Source organism: Sciurus vulgaris, assembly GCF_902686455.1.
Source record: "Sciurus vulgaris genome assembly, chromosome: 2".
Taxonomy (NCBI): domain Eukaryota; kingdom Metazoa; phylum Chordata; class Mammalia; order Rodentia; family Sciuridae; genus Sciurus; species Sciurus vulgaris.
Genome location: NC_136462.1, coordinates 116442601 through 116467829, shown reverse-complemented (window position 1 = coordinate 116467829; position 25229 = coordinate 116442601). Strand labels below are relative to the sequence as shown.

Genomic DNA, 25229 nt, shown 5'->3' with positions numbered 1-25229 from the left:
GTAAGAGAACTTTCTGCTGGGGTTGCTGAACTGGTAGGATGTGAGTTTGGGGCAGTTTGGGGAAACGATGTCTGCCTTGTGGAGAAAGTGTGTCTGACTGAGATCTAGAAGGGGAAGCCCATTAATATTGAATCCAGACATCTCCGAAGCCATCCGCACTTACTTGACCTGATAGATTGTCTTTGCATTTAAAATAGCTTGGGTTGTATTTCCATCACTTGTAACCTAAAGATTCTTAACTAATACAGATAATTATTTCATCTCAGCATAGAACTTCGTACCGGGTCTCCTGGAAGTCAAAGCAAAAAGGGAAAACTGCATGGCATGGTCAAGCTCCTGTTCTCCAGGATCCCAAAGCTGAAGGGCCAAGACAGAGAGAGGCTTTTCTCGAGGGCTGGGGCCTTTTTCTCCTGATCTTTTGCATTGGTGGCCCAGGGCAATGTCTTCCGCAGCTGTTTCAGAAATGACGCAGAAACATTCTTCATGTGGCTGACTGCCTTTTGGACAGGACATCAACAACAGGCAGGCCTCAGAAATGGAGCTTCAGTCAGTGCTCACGGCGAAGACCTCCTAGCTTTTCAGCCAGAGAGGTAAACAGACCAGGAGGCTTCGGCTGGCACTGAGCTTTCTTGGCCCCAGAGCTCACGGGCCCCCCAGGAGTATCTCCTCCACATGCCGCCCTGAGGTTTGACTCAAATTCGTCATTTCTTTGGTTGGAAGGTTGGTGTTTCCTTGCAAGGGACCACAAAGCCATATTACACTCAATGTTAAATAAACAAACGTTTGAATCTGTGTTTTATTGGTTCCATACCATCTGCCATCTGGTTTGGGGGAGCAAGGAAAACTGTGGTTTTGTTGGATTTGTGTGTGTGTGTGTGTGTATGTGTGTGTGTGTTACTGTTGTTGCTGCGTTTTTTTGTTGTTGTTGTTGTTTTCCTCTATGAAAATTCTCTAAGGTTGAACGCTGGCAGCAGTAAGGGCTGGTGCACAGCCACCTAGTTTCCCACGTCTTAACACTCAGCTAAACGTTGGAGGCTGGTCTGGGTCCCCATCTGCCAAGCAGCCTGTCGTGTGAAAATTGGATCTATACATATGCAGAGCTCCACAGCCCTGCTTCCAAGAGCTAAGGAATTGTTATGAGGAAACCACAAGAGGTGGCTATTTAATGTTGACAAGCTGCACCCAGCGAGCGCAAAGGCGGGTGGGGGCACATGGAAAGGGAACAGAGGAAAGCTGCCGGAGCACCAGCGGGCGGGCGCTGTCAGGGGAGGCGGGCCCTACCTTCAAAACCGAGGGCTGCGGAGTCAGAGAGCTTGTAATGACTTGAAGGAGAAAATATGCCCCAGACACTGGGTGGAAAATAAGCCCCAGCCTGCCTGGAATCTTTAATCTGCGAAAATGCCTTGCTTGTGGGGAGAGGGGGGCGTACTCCCCGGTGGGGGTGGGGCGAAGTCCAATGGCTCAGCATCTCCTGTGGGCCCAGCTGTTTGAAAAGGAAAAAAAGGGTTCTCAGAGCTTTGTTTTTCAGAACTTTTAAACTGGTCTTCGACTTCCTTCTCTATGAAGTAAAGTCAGAGTTGGGCCTATGTCACAAAAACAAAAGCCACAGGGCCAGGCCAGCCTTGCAGACCAGTGAAGCTGGCTGGGCGGGGACCATGGCCAGCACGCCCTTGGCTAAAGAGCAGCGAGCACTCTGCTGGCTCTGGTGACGGTGGCTACGCAGGCACCCAGCCCACTGTGGTCAGATTTCCCAAGTTTTCAAGGAAGGCCAGGTTTGTGGGTTTTTTTTTTTTTTTTCTTTTCTTTTTCACATGTGAAAATGCTTCATGTTTCAACACTGGCAGCTACTGAAATTATTGAAAAATATTTTGATCAAATAAAACCCATGTGCAGGTCACAGGAGGCCTCCAGCTCTCCAGTTGGTATCCTCTATGGAAGAACTCGGTGAGACAGTCTTTGGGAGAAATCCAAGGGCCGGAACGTCTTCCTTTGATGCAGGGCAGGAAGGCTGAGTCCAGACAGCAAGTTGGTCCTGCCTCAGCCCGCGTGGGTGGCCGATGACAAGGAGCAGTGTTCCAGGCACTGGCTTCTCCGGGCTTAGTCCCTGGAACTGGGAAGGGCCCTTCCCAAGGTACCTTCCCTCAAGATAGCAGAGCCCAGCAGGTGGTGACATTCCCTGACCAGCCCAGCCTCCCCGCAGCCAGAGGCCCTGGTGACATGACAGCCCTGGGCCTCACGTGCTGAGCATTTCCAGTCTGTTTCTCAGCTCACCGCTGGGAGAAAAATGAACTTTGCTGTGGCTGCGCGGCTCTCTCTGTGTACAGACGACGCTGGACTGTGCACACACTGCATGCGTGCGTGCGTACCTGTGAGGCCTCTGCGTAGGTGGTGTCATGTGTGCACCTGACTCACATCTGTGACGTGCCCTCCAGGTCCCTGCGGTGGGCCCCCTTCCCAGCCACCCTTTCATAAGTCAGCAAATTGCTGACCTGCACAGTGAGAACCGACCGACCAATGGGGAAACAGATGCCACCCACCTGGGCCTGGCACCGAGCCGTCCTTGTCCCATCCATCAAATAACTTCATTAACTATTCTCTGGGTTTTCGTTTTGTTGTTTTCTTCCTAATCAAAGTGGGAAGCAGTCCTCAGTGCATTTACAACTCCTGGTGAAAAAACACAATAGAGATCTTTCTCCATAATAAAAACTGAATGTTTGTCTATCAAATAATGTAGCCAAAATGATACCCTTTCCTCCTTTTTTCCTTTTATGGCTTAGTCATATATTTGTTATGAAATCATTATACCATATGTTCCAAGTATTAAGAGTAAATGTACCTTGAATCTTGGTAAGGCAGGAGACCAGGCAGGAGACCTGGGCTTGCATGGTGCCACCTTGCTATTGATCTTGGGGATGACTCAGACCACCCTTCTGAGCTTCACTGGACTCAGTTGCTTCCTGGATGGGTTGGTGAATGGAGGGTCCTCCCACCCTCGTCCCCATGGACTTGAGCATGTGGGGTCGGGCACTGGGAGGAGCGGGGAGGGAAGTACAGTAAGAACTCATCACCAAAAGTCACAGGGGAGCAGACTGTGCCCAGAAAACCAAGTGGGCAGAGAAGGCACACAGAATTCAAGTCTGCTTCCAGAAACAAGAGTAGGCTGTGGGCTCCGGGGGCAGAGTTAGGTACTGTTTATCTCTGAGTCACCAAGCCTAGCACAACACTTGACTGTGCACCGTTGCCGTGGAGTTCACTCATGCAAGCATCAACCAGAACAGACTGGGCCGGCTTTCACAGGGTTCTTCCACCCCCAATGTCCCCTTGAGCCTTGAACCAACTCTGTGAGAAAGGATTGCTCTAAGGACAGAATAGGGAAACAGGTCCAGCAAAGCAAGGCCACTGGATTGGGGAGGGCCACAGCTAGACCCCAGTGTTCCCACCCCCTGAAGAATAGCCTAACTTGGAAGCAGTGGCGCAGTGATTCACAAACCTTCCTGTGGCAGACAGGCTGGGGGTGACAGCTGTCTCTGAGAAGACCTGGAGATAGTTAAAGGAAATAGCTAGCTGGCCTGCTCCATCAGATATGGACCTATCCCAGATTCTAAAACAGAGCTAGCCTCGGACAACAAAGATTTAAGAAAATCTGTGGGAGATAAACTCTAGATGAAAATAATTCTAATTATGTGATGTTTTATTTTCGGTGTTTGCATCATTACTTGGTTTCCCAGGGGCAATACCCTTTCCCTGCTCCCACCCTAGGAGAGCTGTGAGCCCTTAGCATTCACTGTTTTCTGCCCAAGTGTCTTGGCATCTCTTTGGGCCCCAGAACATCTCGGCATGTTGGGCAGGTCTGAGAGAGAGTTTTGAGTCCTCGGACTGGACATGGACTTCAGGGTCAATGAAAGGCAGGTAACACAGGCATGCACCCTCACAGACACACACGCAGAGGGGAAACCACATCCAGTCTGGGCTGGCCCCAAGCTGAGGAAGAACTGTGAAGGGTGAATACCCCATTCAGTAAATCAAGATGTGGGGCTCAAACCACTTCCTTCCCCAGCTTTATTTAGGAACATCATATTCCTGCTCTCAGCAAGTACTGATAATCTCTTGGGAGAGGAGTCATTGTCCCCATTGCACAGATGCAGAAACGCACTCAGAGATTGTAAGGTGTCCACAAATACAGCTAGCGAGAGGCAGAACTGGGACATGAAGGCAGATCTCTACTGGGAGAGACCTGCTGGGCCCGGCTCTGGTTGCTGAAGTCTGTAGCCCTTGGTCCGTGGAGATGTCCAGGCTGCTGCCCAGAACTGAGCCACTGGCCATTTCCTGTGCTTTCATCTGCACCATCAATTCCAGCTGCGTGTCTGGGACAATCTCCACCCACTTCCTGGGCTCAGCTCCCCAGTGGAGGTTCCATAACAACCTCTAAAGTACAGAGTCCTTTCATCTAGTTAGACACCTTCTAGGGTGCTAAGGGGAAATCAAGAGGTGCAGACCTGCATTTCACAGGAACTGTGGTTGATGGCCATTAATGAGACCTCTCTGGGCAGAAAGGCACTCCCACTCCCCCTTCTCCAAGGTGAGAAGCAGGAGTCTTAGATCCTGAGGTCATGGCTCTATGGGTTAGGCACTGGAGCCATCGATCCCCTTCAATCCGATCCATGCTCCGCAGCCCTTGGGAGCTTCCGCAGCCTCAGCTTGCCAGGCCCCTGCCACAGGGAGCTCACTACCTCTCCAGGAAATCTTCTGCAATTCTGACAGCAGTGAGCATAAGGATGTGCTTCCTCAAATGAGCTGGCATCCGCCTGCCTGTTTCATGAAGAGTTACTGTTCTCACTCTTCCACTTGCAGACACACAGGGAAAGGCAAATGGCCCCTCAAAACTGCAGCCACACCGCAGCAAAGGCAGCCATTTCCAGTCTTCGATGGGACTCTAATCTCAGTGCAAGCTTGAGTTAGTCACTTCTCTCTGTTCTGGGGTTGACATCTCATCTATGTGGTGAGGGAGGCCGAACAGGGTGAGATGCAATGCTCCTGCCAGATGTGTCCCTATATCCTGGTCAAGGACTCAAGAGGCCTGAAGACCAGTATCATGGAAGTCATGAGCAGAATCCATGTCTCCTGCCTTCTGGTTGGGTATGTGGTTTCCATCTGAGACAAAAGAGCACCCCAAAGACACAAACAGCCTGAGAAGTTTGGACACTCCTCAAGGGTCCTGCAACTACCTACAGCTGAAGGGGTAAATTGTGGTTCATTAGGTTTCCTTGGAGAAAGAGAGCTGGTAGCATGAAGGCAGCCCTAGGGAGTGGACAGAAGGAGCTCAAGCTAAGAGCAGAGAGAGAAAGATTCAAGTCCCAGCTGTCATCACACAGCTAGCTAACCTTGGGCTTGCTGCTTGACCTCCCAGAACCTTGATTTCTCCCTCTGCTAAATGAAAGACATTGGAACAGTCAATCTCTAAGCCTAAGAAGCCAGAGAGTCAAGAGAAAACATGAGCTGGCACATGCCTATAATCCCGGCTGCTTGGGAGGCTGAGGCAGGAGGATCATGATTTCAAAGCTAGCCTCAGCAACCTTGTGAGGCCCTAAGCAACTCAGTGAGACCCTGTCTCTAAATAAAATACAAAAAAGGGCTGGGGATGTGGCTCAGTGGCAAAGTGCCCCTGGGTTCAATCCCTTGTTAAAAAAAAAAAAAGAAAAAGAAAAAGAAAGAAAGAAAGAAAGAAAGAAAGAAAGAAAGAAAGAAAGAAAGAAAAAACAAGAGAGAGAGAGAGAAGGAAAGAGGAAGGAAGGAAGGAAGGAAGGAAGGAAGGAAGGAAGGAAGGAAGGAAGGAAGGAAGGAAGGAAGGAAGAAAAGATGAGTGAGTCAGGAAAGCAGCTTGGAGTTTGGTCAGCTTTAGAAAAGCTCTCCCCAAGGCTGCCTGGCAGAGAGCACCACATAGACACAGATGAAGCCCAGAGAAGGTGGAGGCTGCAGGTGAGTGATTGTCATAACTTGGTGCCTGGACCAAAGGGGTCCTCCGCTCCAAGGACAGGAGGGGAGAAGGCCAGTGGGGCAGAAACAAAGGCTAGACTTAACCTCTGGATAGAGGCTCCACCATAGCTGCCCAAGGGCCTTAGGCTCTTCACAGTTTAAGCGAAGCTTCCCTCATCTTAAAATAAGGGCAGTTCCACCAACTGCCAAGAGTTGTCATGAGGCTCAAGGGAATTAAACCTATGTTCAGCACATAGTAGGGGCTCAACTGCAGGCAGCAGAGGTGAAATCTGACTGCATGTGCGCCTGCGTGGAAGAAATGAGCCTGAGTGAAAGCCCAGGTCACCTCTAAAGAGCTTGGTCTTGCAGCTGGCTCAAAACTACCTCTCTCTCTACACACATGCACGCACGCGCACGCACACACACAGAGAACGAGAAAATCGCAGTCAGCCTGGGGAGTCTTGAGGCACAGGAAAAGCATGTGTGGAACAAGGACTTTAGGAAATCACCCCAGCCCTGGGATCCAAACCCCAGCCCGTGTGCAGCCTTCCGCCCAGTTGCATCCAGCTGGGCCACACTTCGCCCCAGAGCTGGCGATGCCCGGAGGTTCTGGCTGGCTCCTTGGGCCACTCCCAAAGTGGCTGGCCCCTTCTCAGGAGCTCAAGAGTGCCCAGAGAGGGAGGGGATGAGGACAGCATGCAACTGGCCCTCAGGATGTCTGTCATAGCCAGGACAGGCACATGGCCATGAAACCCCACCATGGCAAATGGTCAGATCCCCCAGCATTGCTGCTGCGGAGTGGGGTGCAGAAAGACATGAAGATGAGCAAGTAGAGCCCCCAGGTCAGGGGTGAAGACAGACTCCAGATAGGCCTAATAGCTGGGCAACACCAAGCAAGTAAGTTCCCCTCTAGGGGCCTGGGTTTTATCACAGAAAGCAATGGGCTTGGATTACTGGAGATGCTCTCAGGGCCCCTTCAGCAGTATGTTGTTGCTGAATTTCTCTGATGTGGTTTAGCTGGTCTGCTTTCCCTTGGGCCTCAACTCTTCAGGAAATCAGTTCCTGGAGGTTAACTTCATGCCAGTACTACTTGGGCCAAGAAAAAAGGCACAGTCCCTGCTTCTTGGCTGCCAAGGAGCTCCCTGTCTCATGGAGATGTATATTTAAACAAATGGAGATAAGACAAGACAATAACAAGCACTATAGGATTAATTCATTCTTCCAGGGAGACTGGGGAAGCTTCCCCAGAGGAAGGGACACCTGAAAGAGAGTTTGAGACATGACTAAGAACTTTCCAGAACACGGAGGGTAGAAAGTACAGCAGGAATCAAGTCAAAGGGAACTGAATGTACGAACATTGTGTGGTGGCAGAGAGGTGTAGAGAGCACGAGCCCAGAAAGACCAGCTGAGGACACGGAGGAAGACCTTGAAAGACAGCCAAGCAGTTTTCGTATTTCATCCTGGGCCTAGTGGGAAGCCACCGAAGGTTTCCTATCAGGGGAGTGGCAAGAGCAGATTTGCATTTTAGACAGTTCATTTTGGCAGCACTGTAGACTACAGAGCACCAAACCATGGTCCATGAATTAAATCCAGTCCATGGACAGTTTTCATACTACCTGTAAGCTAAAAATAATTTTTACCTTTAAAAAAAAAAACTGCAAGTTTATTGATATACAATCCCCATAGAACTCAGCCATTAAAAAGGGTAAACAAAAACCCCATAGACTGTATCCATTGCCTATGGGGCGATGTATGTTCTTCCCCAGCCCTAAGCAACCACTATGGATGTGTTTATTCTAGACATTTCATATAAGTGGAATTGTTAATACATGGCCTCTTGTGTCTGACTTTTTTACTTGGCATAATGTTTTCAAGGTTCATCTGTGTTGTACCATGTATTAGGACCTTACTGATTTTCATGACTAAGTAATAGTCCACTGAATGGACATACCACAGTTTGTTTATCCATTCACCAGTTGATGGACAATTGGGTTGTTTCCATCAAAGAAGAATGTGCAAAAGATGTGTGTACCTCAAAAATCAAAATATCTGCTCACAGGCTCTCTATGGACCCTAACAGAGGCCATGAGAAGCAAGGGACTCTGACAGTTGTAAGGTAAGCTAGGATGGTGGCCTCTACTAAAAGGAAGGAAACACACTTGGTGTGGAAATCATCTGGACTTGGTGACTGGTTAGATGTTTGGAGTTTTTGAGGAGAATTCACTTCCTATAAAGAAATTGGGATTCAGAGACATCCCAAATGTGGATCCCAATGTGGAGCATGGCCCACAGTGACCACAAGCTAAGAATGCAATTCTCTTGGTGCAACATATGGACTTGTGCGTTTCTGGGCATTACCAATAGGGAAGCAGACTGGAGCCCAAGATGAGTGCCCGAGACAAGGAGTGTCCTCATCCCCAGTCTTCTATTCATCAGCACCTGCCCCTGGTAAAAGAATCCAAACTCCAGCTTGCAAAGGAGGCACTTCCTCACCCTGCCTCTCCAGTCACTGTTCCCTCCACCCCCTGTGTCTGTGCACTCAGCTTGTCTTACACTCCTTGTTCCCAAACTCACCAGGCTCCTTCCTGCCTCTGAGCTTTCCACGTGCACTTTCTTCTCTTAGCATCGTCCTCTGCAACTCTCTTCTCCACCCCAAAAACTCCTACTGGTCCTTCAAAACCCATATGGACATTGGGCCTCTTAGAACTCTGGGCCCCCTTAGCTGTTGTCCATAATGTTGGCCACACTGCATGGTGCCATTTCTGTCCCTATGTCTTTCTCCTTCACTAGCCTGAGCCTTTGATCTCTCCTGGGAATCTGAAGGTGAGCCTGGCACCTGGTCTGTGTTCTCTAAAGATTCGCTAAATGAGTGAGCGAGTGATCTGGCAAATGCTCTTTCCCCTTATCTTTCAATTTCAAGGGACATTTCATTGCTGAAGCCCTCTGGGTCCTTCAGAGGAAGCGGGCTCCCAGTCTCGCTGCTTTCCCTCTATTGATTGTGGGATTTATGGCACTATTGTTTCCTTTTATTAGCCTGTAATGGCCTCCGTTAAAATGTGTTACATGGAAATAGGCTAATTACGAGCGTCCAATAAGTCACCATTCCCCCGGGTGGCCAGCCCTCCCCACACGGTGGCACCTCATTGCATGGGAGGCAGGGAGCAGGGACATCTTGTTTCACAGAGTAGTGGAGGACCCCGCCTGTGTCAAAGGCTTCACCTCGTTGCTTCTGAGTGTCTCCCGCAGTCAGTGAGATGCCACCGTCTGAGGGGGGCTGACAGGCACCCATCCTGGGGACTTGCGTCCTGTTTCCCAGAGACTTTCCAGGTTCTCAGGAAAATGGGGCACACTCGCCTCTTCATTGCACAAATTCCATGTGTTTGAGAGGCTTGGACTTGGGTGGGAGGCCTGTTAGACACACTCCTTTCAACTGTTTCTGGTGGGGCACAGGAGCCCAGGTGGCAGGAGCGCCATCCTGGGAAGAGAGGTGAGTGTCGGCCTCTGTGCCTGAGGGGCTCCAAAAAGGGCCTGGGGGCAGTGAAGCCTGGACACCAGCACGGCTGCCACTCCTCCAGGCGGCACGATTCGTTGTTTTCTTTGCCACCCAGGGAAGAGTGCTGGATGAGACTCATGAGAAAGAGTCCCTCAACCTACAAGGACATGCGCAGTTGCTCTCTGGCATTGCTGACCCACATCCCAACCTGCTTCCTCGAACTCCCTCTTCGGGGCCATCGTTTCCCTCACCCTGTCCTCCCCCAACTTCTGAAGCTGAGCTGCGGTTCTCGAAACGCTCACTGCGGTTCTCGAAACGCTCACTGCACACCATGAGAGCAGGACTCTGGGCTTGAGAAGCGTTGGGAACACTGTGTTAAACAAGCAGGTTGAGTCGCTGCAGGCTTCTCGGGGCTCCCTACGTGTTAATGTGCGTTATGAATCCTCCAGAAAAGTGTGACAGATCGGTTATTGTTCCTGACTGACTTTTTACTGCTCTTCCCCAATGCTAGAAGCATATGTCCCTGCCCTTTCAATGTGACCTTACAGGGCCTCTTGCTGGGTGAGGCTGTGTCTATTTCTAGTTCCCATTGGTGCTGGGTCGGTCTGGGACTGACCTTGGCAAAGGGAAGGTGGGTAGAGTGGGGTGTTCAGCGCAGCCACAGTGAGGGTCTTTGGGATTTTCCTTGTACTTTTGCCATTTTTGTGAGCACAATACACCCCCAGCAGCTGCTGTCCTAGGATGCAACAGGTGGAGGAAACTGTACCCCATCCATAGTTGGAAGCAGAGCTGCCCCAGCCACCTCCGGGGTCAGGAATGAGAAAGCAGCATGGAGATTGTTATATATCAATAGCTGACTGTATGAGTTTCCCATGGCTGCTATAACAAGTTGCCACAAACTGAGTAGCTTAAAACAACACCCATTTGTTCAGGGCAGAGGTATAAAATGAGTCTCACTGGGCTCAAGTTAAGCTGTTGGCAGGGCTGGGCCTTCTGGAGTCTCCAGGAGAGACCCTGATGCCTTGCCTTCTGAGCTCCCAGTGGCCCCCTGAACTCCTTGCTTGGTGGCCTTTTCCTCAGTCTTCTAAGCTCCTCACTCTAATCTTTCCTTCTGTTACATCACCTGTTCATTGATTTGCCCTTCCTGTGTCCCTTTTAAAGTGGGCCCACCTGAGTGATCCAGGATACTCTCTCCACCTCGAGATGCTTCACTAAATCACACCTGCAGAGAGCTCTTGCCCTATAAAGGAGCAGTCACAGGTTTTAGGCACTCAGACATAGATATGCTCAGGGGCCATGATTCGGGTTACCCATTGATGTGAAAAAGAATTCAAATATATAGACATTCCCTAAATCATTTTTTTGTTTTGTTTTGTTTTGGGGTTTTGTTTGCTTCACAAAGCATCTCAGAATATCTCCTTCCTCTTTCTGTGGATACCCCTTTTGGAAACTGGGCCCCATGTCTGTTATTTGTCATTTCTACACTAGTTCTGTTGTTATTAGTAAACAGATACCCCATTGCCTGTGGCAGGATCACACACTCCTACAGATTCAACTCGGCCACTTGCTTTCCTGGAGACCTCCCACTTGCCAAACCTGTGAAGCAGAGAAAGTTTCTCTCTGCCAGGGTTGAACAGATGATCGATTTATTTGTGGTAACTCTGATCCACACAGCGATCAGCCTCAGCTTCTCAGTAAAGGGCATTAGCCTTCCTTGACTGCCTACCTTTGCCAGAAGGGGGAGAAGATAAGCCTTACACACAGCTGGTGCCAAGGTGGACAGGAAACACTGGCTGATGGAGGCACGGCCTCCCTGAAATCCCCAACACTCCTTCCCCCGCGGCCCTGCCTTCAGCAGATCTCGCCATGTGGCAGACACTGCCCGGTACTGAGTTGCCCTGTCCTCCCTGGCTACAGACAGGTCCCTGGGGGAGGCAGGCAGGACCCATGTTGCATAAATAAACAAGCTTGATTCACCACCCTAAAGCTGGGTGACTGTGGGAATGTTTTCTTGGGGCTTTCATTTCCCCACACCCTGATATGAGGCCACCTTGGGAGCCTGTCCCTAGCAGAGCCTATACCCTTGAGTCTGCGACTCTATTTTCTCACCATTTTACTCAAGTAGCTCAGGCTTTTGGACCCCATGATACTGAATAAACATTTGATGACTAGTACATGGACATGCTTTTTGTGCGATCTTTCCAATTTTGCATTTTAATGGGCTCTTCAAATCAAAATACCCTTTGAAAACCAAAAGAAAAAATGGCAAATTACCCAGATTCCAGAACAGACATATACATGATTATTAGGCCTTTCCAGGGACCTCAAATCCCCCAGGCAAAGTGGATGTTGTGGAAATAAAATGTCACCTGTGAGTCCTGTGTCACCAGTGCATCCCAGTTTGCAAGCCCACTGGGGAGCTCCCACCCTGAAACCTACAAAGCCCATGAGCATGAGCTGAGCTTTTCCTGGATGAAAGAAATGTGAATTTTACAAGAGAAGGAAGACCAAAAAAGGGTTAAGCCCTAAAAGGTTAGTTTCCTCTCCTCTGCCTGCTCTAGAATCTGGGATAATTCCTGCCATTAATATTTTAAGCAACTAATTTGACATTTTTCCATTTAATTAACTCGCATACATATGAGAACAGGGTTTTGAGAGTACCATGACATTTAAACAAAGTCATTTAAGTTTTCCCATTCCTGGTGGCATGCTCCTTTTTTCTTTGCCTTTTTTCTTTTTGCTCCATTTCTGTTTCGCATTCCTGATTCTGAAGCAAGCTTATTAGCTCAGAGAAATGACCAAATTTCCCAAAGCAAATGTCCCACAGCCTCAGCCTAGGTGACGTGGGTGGGCCCAGAGCTCTGGGCTGCGGCTCTTTTCAACTGGAGCCTGCTCCTTTCCATGCCTTTTCACAAATGGCGTTTCCATCCAAGCAGGCCCACGTCACTGGCTAATGTTTTCCCGTTGCCACCCCAACCCAGGGTGGGAGTGGGGGAGGGGCGATGGGAATGCAAAACATTTATCAAATGCAACCATTGCCACAGAAGAGCTGGGGTTTCGAGAGGGAAACAATAGCTCCGTGACAATTTTCTCTTCCAAATGACAAATAATTGCTGTCATATCATCAAATGATTAAGAAATAAAGGAAAATAGACAAATGGAGTGTATCCACTAAGGGATGGCGTGGGGTGGGGGGCTGGGGAGAAGCTTGCTCAATGTTCCATAATTGAAAAATTGCACCCTAATTAAGCTCCCACCCTAGAGAATTCATGAGTTCCATGTGCCATCCAATCTGAAGCCCGCCAAGTCGCAGAACTTGCAGCCATGAAAGTTTCCTGCCGATTTCAGAAGGGACTGTGCAGTCTCCCAGTGCATTCGGAGACTCCTCATTTTGCCCAACCCTCAGAAAGGACCCATTGCTTCATGCTTTTCATCTGCCATAATTAATCACAGATCTTCTCTGCCTATCAACAGCTCCGGCTGCTCTCCCCAAATGAACCTGGGCCCTGAAGTCTCCACTTACCGATAGTGGCCAGTCCAGCCAGGCTCACACATGAAAGAGCTGCATGCCCAGATGCAAAATGGTATCCCCTAGTGCCAGGCATCGTGGAGGAGAGCGGGTCCTGCATTTAAAACAAAATCCCATTGCAAACCAAGCTCACAGGACCTGGAGAAATTCCATGCCTTTAATTCTCCCACAGCCAGGATAGTCTTTTGGGATTTCTAATGAGGCTGTCAGACATAAGAAAGAATAGCACCATAGAAGAGCTGGATCTGTATTCTCTTCCAATCCTGGGTCCATGACCTCATTAGCTATGCGATCTTGGGAAAGTGAGTTGGTTCATGTGAGCCTAAATTTTTCCTTTGGCAAACAGAGATACAAGACCTACCTTTCAGGAATAGGATGGTGTTACTGGGTAGAGGTTTCCTTGGTTCTTTTCTGCCTGGAAGAGAGAGTTAGAAAAAGTTTAAAGAGCCAGACATGGTGGGATACAACCATAATCATAGCAACTCAAGAGGCTGAGACAGAAGATTGCAAGTTCAAGGCCTGCCTGAACAATTTAGCAAGATGCTGTCTCATAACAAAAATTAAAAGGTATCAGGAGACAACTCAGTGATAGAGCACCCCTGGGTTTGATTCCCAGTACCAAAAAGAAAAGAAAAGAAAAGCACAAAGGGTTAATTTAGTGAAATGGAAGTATGTCCTGACAGGAAGTAGATTGTCTCCAAGAGAGGAAATGACCTGGGCTTGCCCATGTGTTGAGTTTTTATGTTTGGTCTGGGAACCTCTCTTCTTGTGTACTTGGGGCAATTTCATGGGTCTGCCTGCTCGAATTTCACCATTTTGGAAAATTTCCAGTAGAGATCTTGTCCATTTTCTCCAGATTGACAGGGAGCTGTCTGACTGTATGAAGGCAGTTCCTGGGCAGTGTCATGGCCTATTGGATGTGCCCAGGGCAGAGTTGACTTTCCTTCCTCACCTCCCTTGCTCGTGTCTGCCTAAGCAATGTTCTCCACCAGTGGCCATCAGAGGATGCCAAGTGGGAAGGATCCGTGCTATGGTTGCTAACAGTGCCTCTTGATCCTTGTATTTTAAGTGAGGATAATAATCCTAACTCCTCACTGGGGTCATAATGAGAAATGAATAGAAAATGCATTCATTGTGCAGAAGTACCCTCTGCAAAGTTGGTGCCCAATAAATATCTGAATTAATTAAACTGAATCATACATAATTGGGTCATTCGTTCATTTAACCCATCAGTTAATGGCAGTTGAATGTCAACTTTTTGTCGGAGACTTCATTTGGCATAGGACACAGAAAGGTGAACTAGAAAGACTTGATTCCTGCCTGTGGGAGCTCAGATCCTAGGGGGAAACACATCGAAAACAAACTTGAATCTCAACAAGAACATAAATATAGGCCAATAGTTGTGCTCACCACTAATTGAGGGAAGCACCTTCAGGGGCCAATTCCTGCATTCAAGCACTTTTAGAGTTGTCTTTCCTTTTGTTTCAGCTAAGACTCTATGGAAAAACTTATGAGGAACCAGCCAAGATCACAGAGACACTCTGACTCAGACTCATTCTTTTAGGCAAACTACCTAGAGTAATCTTGGCTCATAACGTTGAGCTGAGCATGCCCAGAAGTGTTTGTGTCCGCCATCTTTCCTTTTTGAACACATTGCTCTATGACCTTGAAACAGGCATCCCAGAAATGTGTCCACTATCCTTCCTTCTTGAACCATAACCTTAAACGGAGCATGCTTAGGAATCTTCCCATCCCCAATGTGCATTTCTATATGAATATGTATAATCTCCCCAAATAAAATCCCCATGTTTGATGTGGCTTAGTGGTTGAGCATCCCAGGGTTCAATCACCAGTACCAAAACAAAAATTGCCATGCTTCCTTACTTCAGGGAGAACACTGCTTGAAAATAGCCCCAGTGCTCTTCTTACCTGCTGCAGATAATAACTCTTTCTCCACTCTTATCTCCTGGGTGTGTTTTTTGGCTTTATACTCACCAAGATGTGAACCCATTCTGTTCCATTACATTTCCATTACATTACAGTGTGATAACTTAAATAAAGACCTAGAGGTTAAAAAGGACACTAGCATATGAGGACCAACAGGGAAAAGCATTCTTAGGAAAAGCAGGAAAAATCCTGACACATTCCAGGAATTGAGAACAACCCATTAATGGGTGGTTAATGCTGTCTGCTAGGGCACACAACCCCAGTCTCAATGATTAAAGACAATAATTGTTTATTTCTACTTCTTGCCAGGTGTTTGGTAGATGATTCTCACTTAGTGATCCAAAACTCAAGCTTTTTCTAATCAGCCAATCTGTCATCCCCTAAAACCTTCAGTCTGCAGCCAGGAGCAAAGTGAAAAGGCTCCTGGGACATTTGAGGGTTAAGCCTAGAGATGACAAACATCACTTCCACTCATAGTCCCCTGGTAGAACTCAAGTATGTGGTCCTGCCTCACTGCAGAGGACCTGGGAAACAGTTTAGCTAATGCCAAAGATGAAACAAGTTAGGAGAACATATACTTTTTTTCTGCCTCACAAAGCAAGTGGGGGTAGGCAACAGGGCCATAAAGTGAGAAATAGCTGGTCAGGTTGTGCAAATCTTGGTCACCAGAGTAAGAATTATGGGTTTCATCCTCAGAGAATGAGAAGGCATACCAGGGTATTCCTTACACAGCAGGAATTTCTTCTATGAGAACAAGAAGCCAGTCAAAAGCAATACATGATCTAATTTATGTCATCAAAGGACCCTCTGGCTTCCAGGAGAAGAATGTGTCCATAGGGGGTGGTAATGGAAGCAAGGGGACCAGCTAGGAGGGTTCTGTAATCGTCCAGGCTGGATAGAAAGCAGACGTAGAGAAGGTGACAGGGGCAAGAGATTTCAAACAGAGCTCGGGTTCCCTGGTTAACCAACTGGGGTATCAAGCAAGGCTCCAAAAGATCGGAGGGAACACAAAACTATGTGGCAGAAGGTCACGGGCAGAGTAGAATGATTCCAGAAAAGACCATCCAGATGAAAACCTGAGGGTCTGTTTCCTTGCATAATCTTTGACCCTCTCCAAACCTGCTTTCCTTGGATAAGACGGCAACGTTCAGGTGGGCTGGCTGCCAATGGTCCCAGTACAGGTGACTGGAGGGCAGCAGGGACAGTCGGGTAAAGTGCATTGAACATGCCCCTACCAGAGCACCATCTCCAAGTTGTCTACAAAATCTTCCTGCCTGGGCTGGAAGGTAGGAATTACTATGATCTCATTTTAAAAAAAAAGATTAAGGGAGCTCCCATGATTTGTCCAGGGCGACCATGTTAGTAAGGAAGGTCTTCCCTTTGTTTGGGTGCGACACCATGGGGCATTTCACTGGCAGGATGCTTCCGGACTCACCTGAAGCTTGAAAGGTAAGCGAGGGTATGCGTGGGTCTCCTCATAGTTCCTACTTCCTGAAAACATGCCAGTGGCCTCCCTGAATTAGCCCTTACCTACCTCCATGGTACACCAGGTCCCACTGAGCTATGCCTTTAGGTAGGTCACCAGCTTACAAACCTAGTTGATCTTCAGGATTACCTGGCAGCCTTTAAACATAGACCATCCTGAGTTACCCCGGATGCACTGAAACAGAATCTGTACGTAGATGGGGACCCAGCATCTGCACATTTTAAATCTCCCCAGGCTTCGGAACCTCTGCCTACAGTGACATGGTGCTCTGTTAGAAGGACTCTGATATCTGCCAGTCTATGTATAGGTGAGTTAAGTGACACTCAGGGAGGCATGGTAATGAATCAGTGACAGAGTACGGGAGTTGAGTCTTCTGTCTTTGTTGTCTTCCTTTGCCCTCCCAAGACTCCTGATGCTCTGCAAGAAGTTATGGGAGGCCTGGGAATGCAGCCCAACACTACAGCACTTGCCTATATGTGCAAGGTCATGGGTTCAATTTCGGTACCACAAAAAAACGGTGGGGGTGGGTCCATTCATACTGACCATCTGGACATGTCAGCTGGGCAGGAGCTCAGAAGTTATCTTTCTAACCCAGTACTTCCCCACTGCCCATTAGACCGGCTATGCCCAAGTTATCTGAGACACTTTTTACAACGAGCGAGTCTGGCCTCATCCCATGACTACTGGAGCGGTGTTTAGAAGATGTGACTTTGGAGTCTCTGTTTTAAAAAGTGTTTCTGAAGGTTCTGGTATCAGCCAGGTGTGGAACTGCAGATGCACCACTCTCTTTTTTGTAGCCAATAAATCCACAGCCCAGAGAGCAATGATTTGCCTAAGGTCACCTATCCTAGTAGCCAAGTTTTCTGACAGTCTAGAGCTCTTTCCAGTAACCCTAACTCATCACAAGGCCCAGCTTCACCGAGCAGTGAGAGAGGGGCAGGGGAGGCTGTGGTCAACCAACAGCCACAAGATGAACCATTATGTTCAAAGAGCTGGCTCAGCGAGGCGTCTGATTAGCTGACCGGAGCTCGCTCCCCTCCCCTGGTTATTGATGTCTCCTCTTCCTGCTCTTCCTGGTGCTGCCCCTTGCTCATCCTAATGTGATCAATTACTCACAGGAATAAATTATGCACACAGCCTTCAGCCTATTAGGTAATCGGTGGTATGCTTGGCTGAAGGAGCCAGCCGGCAAGACAGGCTGTCTGGAGCAGAGGCCAGCAGAAGGGATGGTGTGGGCACAGGGGGTGGAAAAGCCCCAACTCTCCAAGCCATGGTGGAAACTTCCTGGATCCCCAGGGCTTGGACTTCCAACCAACCCTGAAAACAACTTGAGGAACAACTGCTGCTCTGCTCCAGCTTCAGGACCCCAGGTTGGCTACCTCCCCACTTTCCCTAGCTCCTATACCCACAACCCACACAGGAGGCCTCTCCCGGATCCAGTAGGAATCAGAGCCTGACTTTCAGACATTACTCTGCGTACACAACACACAGAGATCCTGTTAAAATGAAAGGTCTGATTCAGAAGATCTGGGGGCCTGAGACTCTGCATTTTTGACAAATTCCCAGGGGATGCCCAGGTCTGGGAGAACAAGGGACTAGAGACCAGTATGGGCCAGGTGTGTGGGCAACCAGCTTTGGTTTCTTGTAGGTCCTTTTCTGGTGCAGTCCTTTTATATGCCCTTCCTCCTGGAATCTGCTTCATAAAATTCTGATGTCATTTGGGCTGTGGCTTAAGCAATGTCTGACCATCTACATCTTCCCTGACCTCTCCACCCCTCAGGTAAACTGGAGAAAATGGTGTTTTCCCTGGGTCCTGATCACATTCGATTGTAACAACACCTTTCCTCCTTTGTAACAATAATTTGTCCATATGTCCCTCTGTGGCCTGAAGGCTCTGGACTCTACAAACTGCACCAATCCTTTCATCTAACACAAGCTTGGGAGGCTTCTCTTATCCTCTAGGCAGTACAAGGCCTGAGAACTTTTCAGAGATCTCCGAAAAAAACATCAGAAAACAAAATCACTGGATCCAAAACATGAAGGGAAAACTTTGCAACAGAAATGAATAAAATTTTAATGAAACGTCTACAAAACAAAATATTACATCAACCTCATTAATGGTTTCATTTAGTATTCATAAAAATTTCATTATGTTTGAAAACGAGGTGCAGGTTAGATTTTCTCACTTTGCAAGAATTCCTGAGTACCCCTGATAATTGCTGAGAAATCAAAGCCAACCATCCATCAAATGAATTACTTGTAGCCAAAGAATTTCAAAAGCAAAGTTATAAAAATAATTCCTATAATTTTTCACAGGAAAAAAAATAACTATATTTAATCTGTTTGATGTGCATGACGTGGAGCCTCCAAAGCAAGTGTGTCCGGATCTGAGTCTGAAAACAATCTTGATGTCTGGCCTAGGGGGAGCACGTGCTGGATTCCTTCTAAATGAATGGGCGAGTACATGGCAATCCACAGTGATGCTGGAAAGCGTAAAGGTGGGAGGAAGTGAAGAAAGACAGTCAGGTGAAATATATACAATATCCTTTGAAAATATATACAATATCCTTTGAAAGTCCTTTGAGCTAGCGATCCGCTTCCCACCACTGACAGAAACGGGCGATATCGCCCCCTACTGGCTGGAGGAGTCCCGTGTCACCACATAACTGGCTTCCTTTATTGCTCTGTCATTGTTGCTTCTCCAACACCAAGAACATCAAAGCTCCTTGGAATTGCCTCAAAGAGAGAAATCAGTGGTCCCTGAGGATCAAGACCCTGCCTGGCCTCCAGGAAGGGGGCTAGAGGGGAGCTTCAAAACAGTCTCTTCGTCAGACATGCTGACACCAATCCAACCCCATCTTGAACCTATTTCTACCTTCCTCCTGAACCACTTCTTGGCTAACATGTTCCATATGTTCCCTTCTCCAGTGGAAAATGGGCTTTACTTTTATTTCAAAGGGCATTGTTGAAAAGTCTGAGGAACAGGACTTTGTTCTAAGACAAGCAATTTGGGGGGAGTTCTAAGGAAGTCATCAGAGATAAACAGCAAGATTTATATACAAGATGTTCACTGCAGCATTATTTACAATAGTGAAAAATTGGAAACAGTTGCAACAAAAATTGAGGAAATGCTCAACAAGGGATTGGTTAAATAAATTATGGTCTACCCACACAATAGAAATTTGTAGTCATTAACGTCCATGTTTTTGAAGATTCTTTCATAGAAATCACCAAGCTTCAATAGCTATTCCCAGGCAGCATTGTAAGAACTTTGCAAGTACTTACTCATTCCACCCTCACAATAACCTGATGAAGAAAGTGCTATTTGTATTATCTGCATTTGATAGGGAAACTGAGGCAGAGAAAAGCCAAAGTCCCTCAGCTAATGGAGTCTGTTGAACTGGCACCCAGAGACTGCATTTCTGTGCTTCACATGACCCTGCCCTCCTCTCTCACAAAGTCCACTGAAAGGTGGAGCCTTGTGTGTGGGGTAGCTCTTTCCTGGGCTCACTGCAAAGCTATCGTGAAGGAGGGGTATCTGAGAGGGATGATCTTAGATCTGTAAGGGATGCTGAGGTCTCGATCCACTGGTGCCCACAAAGAGTATTTACAGAGGAGGAAAGAGTCCACGTGAAATCCCAGAGGGGGAGTTCAAAGAATACAGGGGAGGCAGGGTGGCTAGCATTATAATTGTGCACTGAAAACTTACAAATAAACCACAAGAGACTGGGGCTGAGACCTTACAGTGTGTGCCAAGGCAGAGACAGCAATAATTAAAACTATTAACACCACCAAGCCCGCCCAAGCACTCAGCTAAGTGCTTTCCCCAGGCGTCTCATTAAATTCTCCTTGTACTATCATTATTCCCATTTCACAGATGAGAAAACTGAGACTTGGCAAGATCAAGCAATTGGCCTGAGATCCCAACTGGGAAGTAACAGTAGCCGGCATTGCACCAGGTGGTACAGAGGCCAGAGGCCAGAGGTCATGTGCTTGGCCGCTTCACCACATCCTGTCTCCCAGGAAGCAGATTGCCTTACACAAGAATGGGAGCCCAAGTTCACCCCCACCACCAGCAGCCCATGCCATTTGCTGTCCCACCAGCTATAGCTGGCCACCTCTGCTATGCAGGGGATTTGTACTATATGAAAATGATTGCCCAGCCTCCTAGGTTTGTGAGAACTCCTAGGAAGCCCAACTTCTGGCAGCATGTGAGACCCCCCAAAAGAGAAAGGCTCCTTCACATTTTGGGAAACCAACCAAACGACTTCAGCTTCTCAGGTTGGTGCTGCATGAAGTCTGAGGGGAATTGAGAAGCAAAGGAACACCCAGCCTCCGCCGCCCCCAGAAATCCTGGGCCCCCAGCCCCAGGCTGCATTGTCTCAGGGCCCATCTTCCCCAGAGCTGTGCCTCTCACTGGGTCCCTGGGGCCTAAACCCCAGCAGGCAGCAGAAGACCCAACCTGACAAAAGCCCTCTTTACTACTCCCAAACACAAGTTCCTGTCAGACTTTTTCTTTTTCTGGCTTTACCATCCACAAAAGCAAGATGTGGGAAGAATTCTGAACTTGACTTTCAATGCCTCTGCCTCCTGTCCTGAAGAGTAAGTGGAGGCACCTGTGGATTCCAGCTCCTACTACCCACCTTGAGGGCAGGCTCACCCCCACGCCCTGGGACAGACTCCACCTGGCTCAGGGTCTGGGTCTGAATAGAATAGGTGACCTTTGGGGGACAATCCAGAGTGTTACCCCTCCAACATACCACAGGGCAGGTTCTGGAGCGCGGCTGTTCAAAAGACCACCCCTGTGCTGGCCACAGGGCTGAGGGGAACAGGGGACCCTGCCTGGAGACAGCCAGTCTGCTTCCTGGGCTTAGCCAGTCAGACAGTCCTGGGATCCTGGAGCCAGGACCAGAGTGCTCTCCTCCTCCACAACAGGACACTGGGGGTAGGACAATAGCCTGGCGGCGTGCACTTCTTCCACACAGGAAGAGCCGTTAGGAGAGTGGAGAGAAGAAGGGAGAAGAGAAGCCGTGAGGGGGAGCAGAGTCACATGCCTGCCTTTGCAGTTCCTGATTCTAGTTCCTCAGAAGTGGGGATGCATTTTTCACCCTTGGGCTTTGTGAAATACTGGCATGTCCTTCCCACAAGGGCACTGTTTCACTTGAGCACAAATGCTGTTCCCTGTAGACAGGTGGGCCCCAGGCAGAGCAGCCCCAGCCAGACCTCCAGGCCTGAGGGGCCTTCCTTGCAGAGGGTCTTCCCTGAAGTCCTGGGCCCCGTCCTCTCTGGAGCTGGGATGGTTGTGTTAGGGCAGAGGCTGCCAGGTCCATCAGGATGTTGGTGTCTACATTACATTGTCACTGCTGTAATGATGAACTTGACCTCAGACAAGTGGCTTCCAGGCCAGCATCCAGGACTTCTGCCACCTGCCTGTCCTCAGTCCACCCTCCATTGCCGTCCACCTAATTAATTCTCTCTCTCATGCATCTGATCCTAATGGCTCTCTGCTGCAAGGGATAGAAAGAGTCCAATTTCCCTGACACAGCATTCAGGCCACTGTCTACCTTTCCAGCCTCAGCGCGCCCCGCTTCAGACCTGGAGTCTTGGTCGGACAGGGCTGCCCTGGGCTTTCTCCTCTGCTCCTTTGCTCATACGGCCCCCTCGGCCTGGAATTCCCCTTGTTTCCTTCTCAGACTTGCTCACTTCCATTTGTCTTGCAGGGAGGTTCCTAGTGCTATCTGATGCTTCTGGGGAAAATCTAGATCTCCCAGGCTGAGAGAAGTGCGCCTCCTCCAGGCTCCCACGCCTCCTGGAGAAGACTAACAGCGTATTCTCTATATCCCTGGTGCCACATACAGCATGAGGTCGCTTCTGTCCACCTCCATTCCACCTTCTAACTCTCTTCCCAGCCAAGGGCCTGATTTCCAAGAGAATACCCAGGATACATGTCCCTATTTAGAAATGATGAAACTGAGGCTCAGAGAGGTTCATAGCAACCCAAAGTCACAGAGCTGAGAAGTGCCAGGGCCTGAATCAGAAGCTAGCCCTTCTGCCTCAAGCCCTCTGCTCTTTGGCTCCACCCACTAAAAGGCCGGCTCTGCCTGCGCCTGCTCCAGCGCCCGCCATGATGAGCTCATGTAAGCATGTGTGTCCACTGATGGTCATCCACTTTTCTAAGCTCTGTGATACCTCCCAGTCTGCACCAGGAGATCCAGATGTGGAATATAGGCTCCCGTTGTTCACAGATGCCCTTGTGTGCAGGGAGACCCTCCCTCAAAGGATTCCACGCCTCCCTGTCTTTGCGAGTGCTGTTCCTTCTGCCACCATCCCTAGAGGACCCTTCATTGCTCCTGCTCCTTCATTCACCCAGGAGTCCCCTTCTATCTGAAGCTTTCCAGAAACCTCCCTGAGACTGTTGCTCATTGCCTTCTTGCTTTGTGTCCTTTGAACCCGTATGTTTCCCTGTGAGAGAAATGGCTACCAAACTGGGCTTCATACCCACTCCCTTGCTCATGACTCTCCCTGGTGGACTGTGATCTCTATATTAGTCAGCTCCTGGCTAAAACAGGTGCTTAATTAAGGTGTTTTGGAAGGAGGACGGAAGAAAAGGGGAAGGAAAGATGATAATTGCAAAGCACTTCACGCTGAGCAAGTCCGCAAGCCTCTGGCATCTAACAGCTTCTAACATAGGGCTGGGGACATAGTAAGGAATCAGGCAGCATTTTGTAAGTAAGTTACACACCAGGACTTTCTTCTGTACTTGTGCGGATATTTACAAAGCATTTCGCAGGCATGGGCATATTTAATTTTCATAATAATCATGAGGAGTCACAAACTTTTTTAAACATGCGCATGGAAGAGCCTCGAGCATTGCTAGCTCTTCCCAAGCTTTACCTGGTGACAGCCCATGTGTAAATCTGAGGCCAGAGCTCTGCCGCCCAGACCTTTCCACTGTGGGCTTCAACCATACATCACTGTCTCAGTCACAGGCATCTCGTCCACTTGTAGGTAACACAGCATGATTACGTGATGTTTATGAATACAGAGAGCCATTGACCAAGAAATGGTCACTTGCTCCCAAGGTCAATGGCCCCAATCAGATATCAGGGCCACCCTTCTGACTTTGATTCCCTCCCCTCTCCAACCCCCCTCCACAGAGAAGCTTCCAAGCCTCCTGACTTCTTCGTGGCTGCTGGCTGCCCCAGGACACCAGACCCGCCCTCTTGGATGTCAGCAGGCAGGCGTAGCTGAGCCCCATACCTGTTTGGTCGTACTTCTTCACTAGGCCTCCAGGGTGCTGCTCAAGCTGTCACTCCCATCCTTCAATGGCCATGAACGTATCCATGCAGCTGACTCACCCAGCACAGTAAGTAGCACAGTGTTCTGTCCCTGAAGTTTGCTCCTTAGGAGACTGGCCAGAGAAATGAAGATGGGATTCCAGGAGGACTCACCTGGGCAGGGCCCATCCCAGGGCTAGAGAAGTAAGGAGCCGGGGCCGAGGCCCAGAGAGGTACAAATAGACAGCTCCGGGGTGCCTTAGAGGAGCCCTCCTGCAGTTGGAGTCTAGCTTTCCTCTGTCCCTACTGAAAGAAGAGAGGAGACAGCACCACCCAAGCATCTGAGCATGCCTGACTCAACCCCCTTTCTCTGGCTTCTCTTAGAACTCCCTGCACTGAGTCCCCCTTGCCCAGAGGGCAAAGGTATAATGTGAGGAAGCTCAGAGGGGGCCACACAGTTCCTGCAGCACACCCGACATGACACCAGAGGTGAACCTTCAATCAACTGTCTGTTCCTCAAGAGAGAAACTACAGCAGCTGTGGGACAAGGGGACTGAGCAGTGAGAGCTGACTTTGAGGCCTGACTTTGCCCCAAATCACTGAGCTCCTTGGTCCAATGGCCCCATAACTGCTTTCACTGGGGAAATGGTCCCTGGGATCCAGGTGCCTCCTTCGAAGGGAGGGTGACTACTGCACGGACCATTGCTTCCTCTTTTCTTCCAGTCCCCACAAGAACCAGAAACCACAGTTCTGGGTTAGTGATGAAGCCCTGGACATGGACTGTGAAGCTTCCTCCTTCTCTGTAAAAACAAAATAACCAAAAGAGCAATATTTCTATCTTGTTAGGGTTTTTTTCCCTGTGCCAGCACCTTTGCAGGTATTTTTACATACATAATCTCGTGATCTTCACAGCAGTGCCAGAAGGCGGATGCTTTTATTATTCCCATTTTAAAGGCAGGATGTAAGGCTTAGAAAAATTCAGTGTTTGTACTTATGTGCACAGCTGGAAAGGGGTACAAGCCAGGTTTGGAACTAAGCAGCATGTCTCCAGAGCAAGGACATTCTAGAATCCCACTCTTCTGTGGAATTTTTTTCTAAATTTTTCTAAATTTGAAGTTAGAATCTTTATAGGTCACAATCTCTTACTATGATCTAAAATATTTTAAATAAAAAATAATATTTAAAATAAATATTTAAAATAATATCTAAAATATTTTAAATAAAAAAATAATAATATGGCTGAAAATATTCTTAACTACTCAGAAATTAATAAACATACTTCTAGATAATCTGTGTATCAGAGAAAACCACCGAAAAACAGATGGAAAGGGGAACGTTTTATTTTAAAACCAATGGGTCCCTGAAAAAAGCTTACCTTGGGGGGAAGTGTGTGGCTTACCACACCTTCATTAATAAAGAAGAAAGACTAAAAATAAAGAAGCTGAATATATACTATAAGAAATTAGGGAAACAAGCAAATGAAGAGAGAACAGATGAACCAGGACTCCATCAATAGCTAAAATT

At 48.4% G+C, this 25229-nt stretch overlaps 1 long non-coding RNA gene across 1 annotated transcript; it reads right to left on the bottom strand.

Annotated features, from left to right (window-relative positions):
• On the bottom strand, nt 1-24149 carry LOC306654193. Its single transcript, XR_013761905.1, has 4 exons — nt 23689-24149; nt 13357-13410; nt 2538-2664; nt 1-1483 (listed from the first exon to the last, which is right to left on the bottom strand). It is a non-coding gene; the product is annotated as an uncharacterized lncRNA (long non-coding RNA).
• Nucleotides 24150-25229: the final 1080 nt, after the last annotated feature.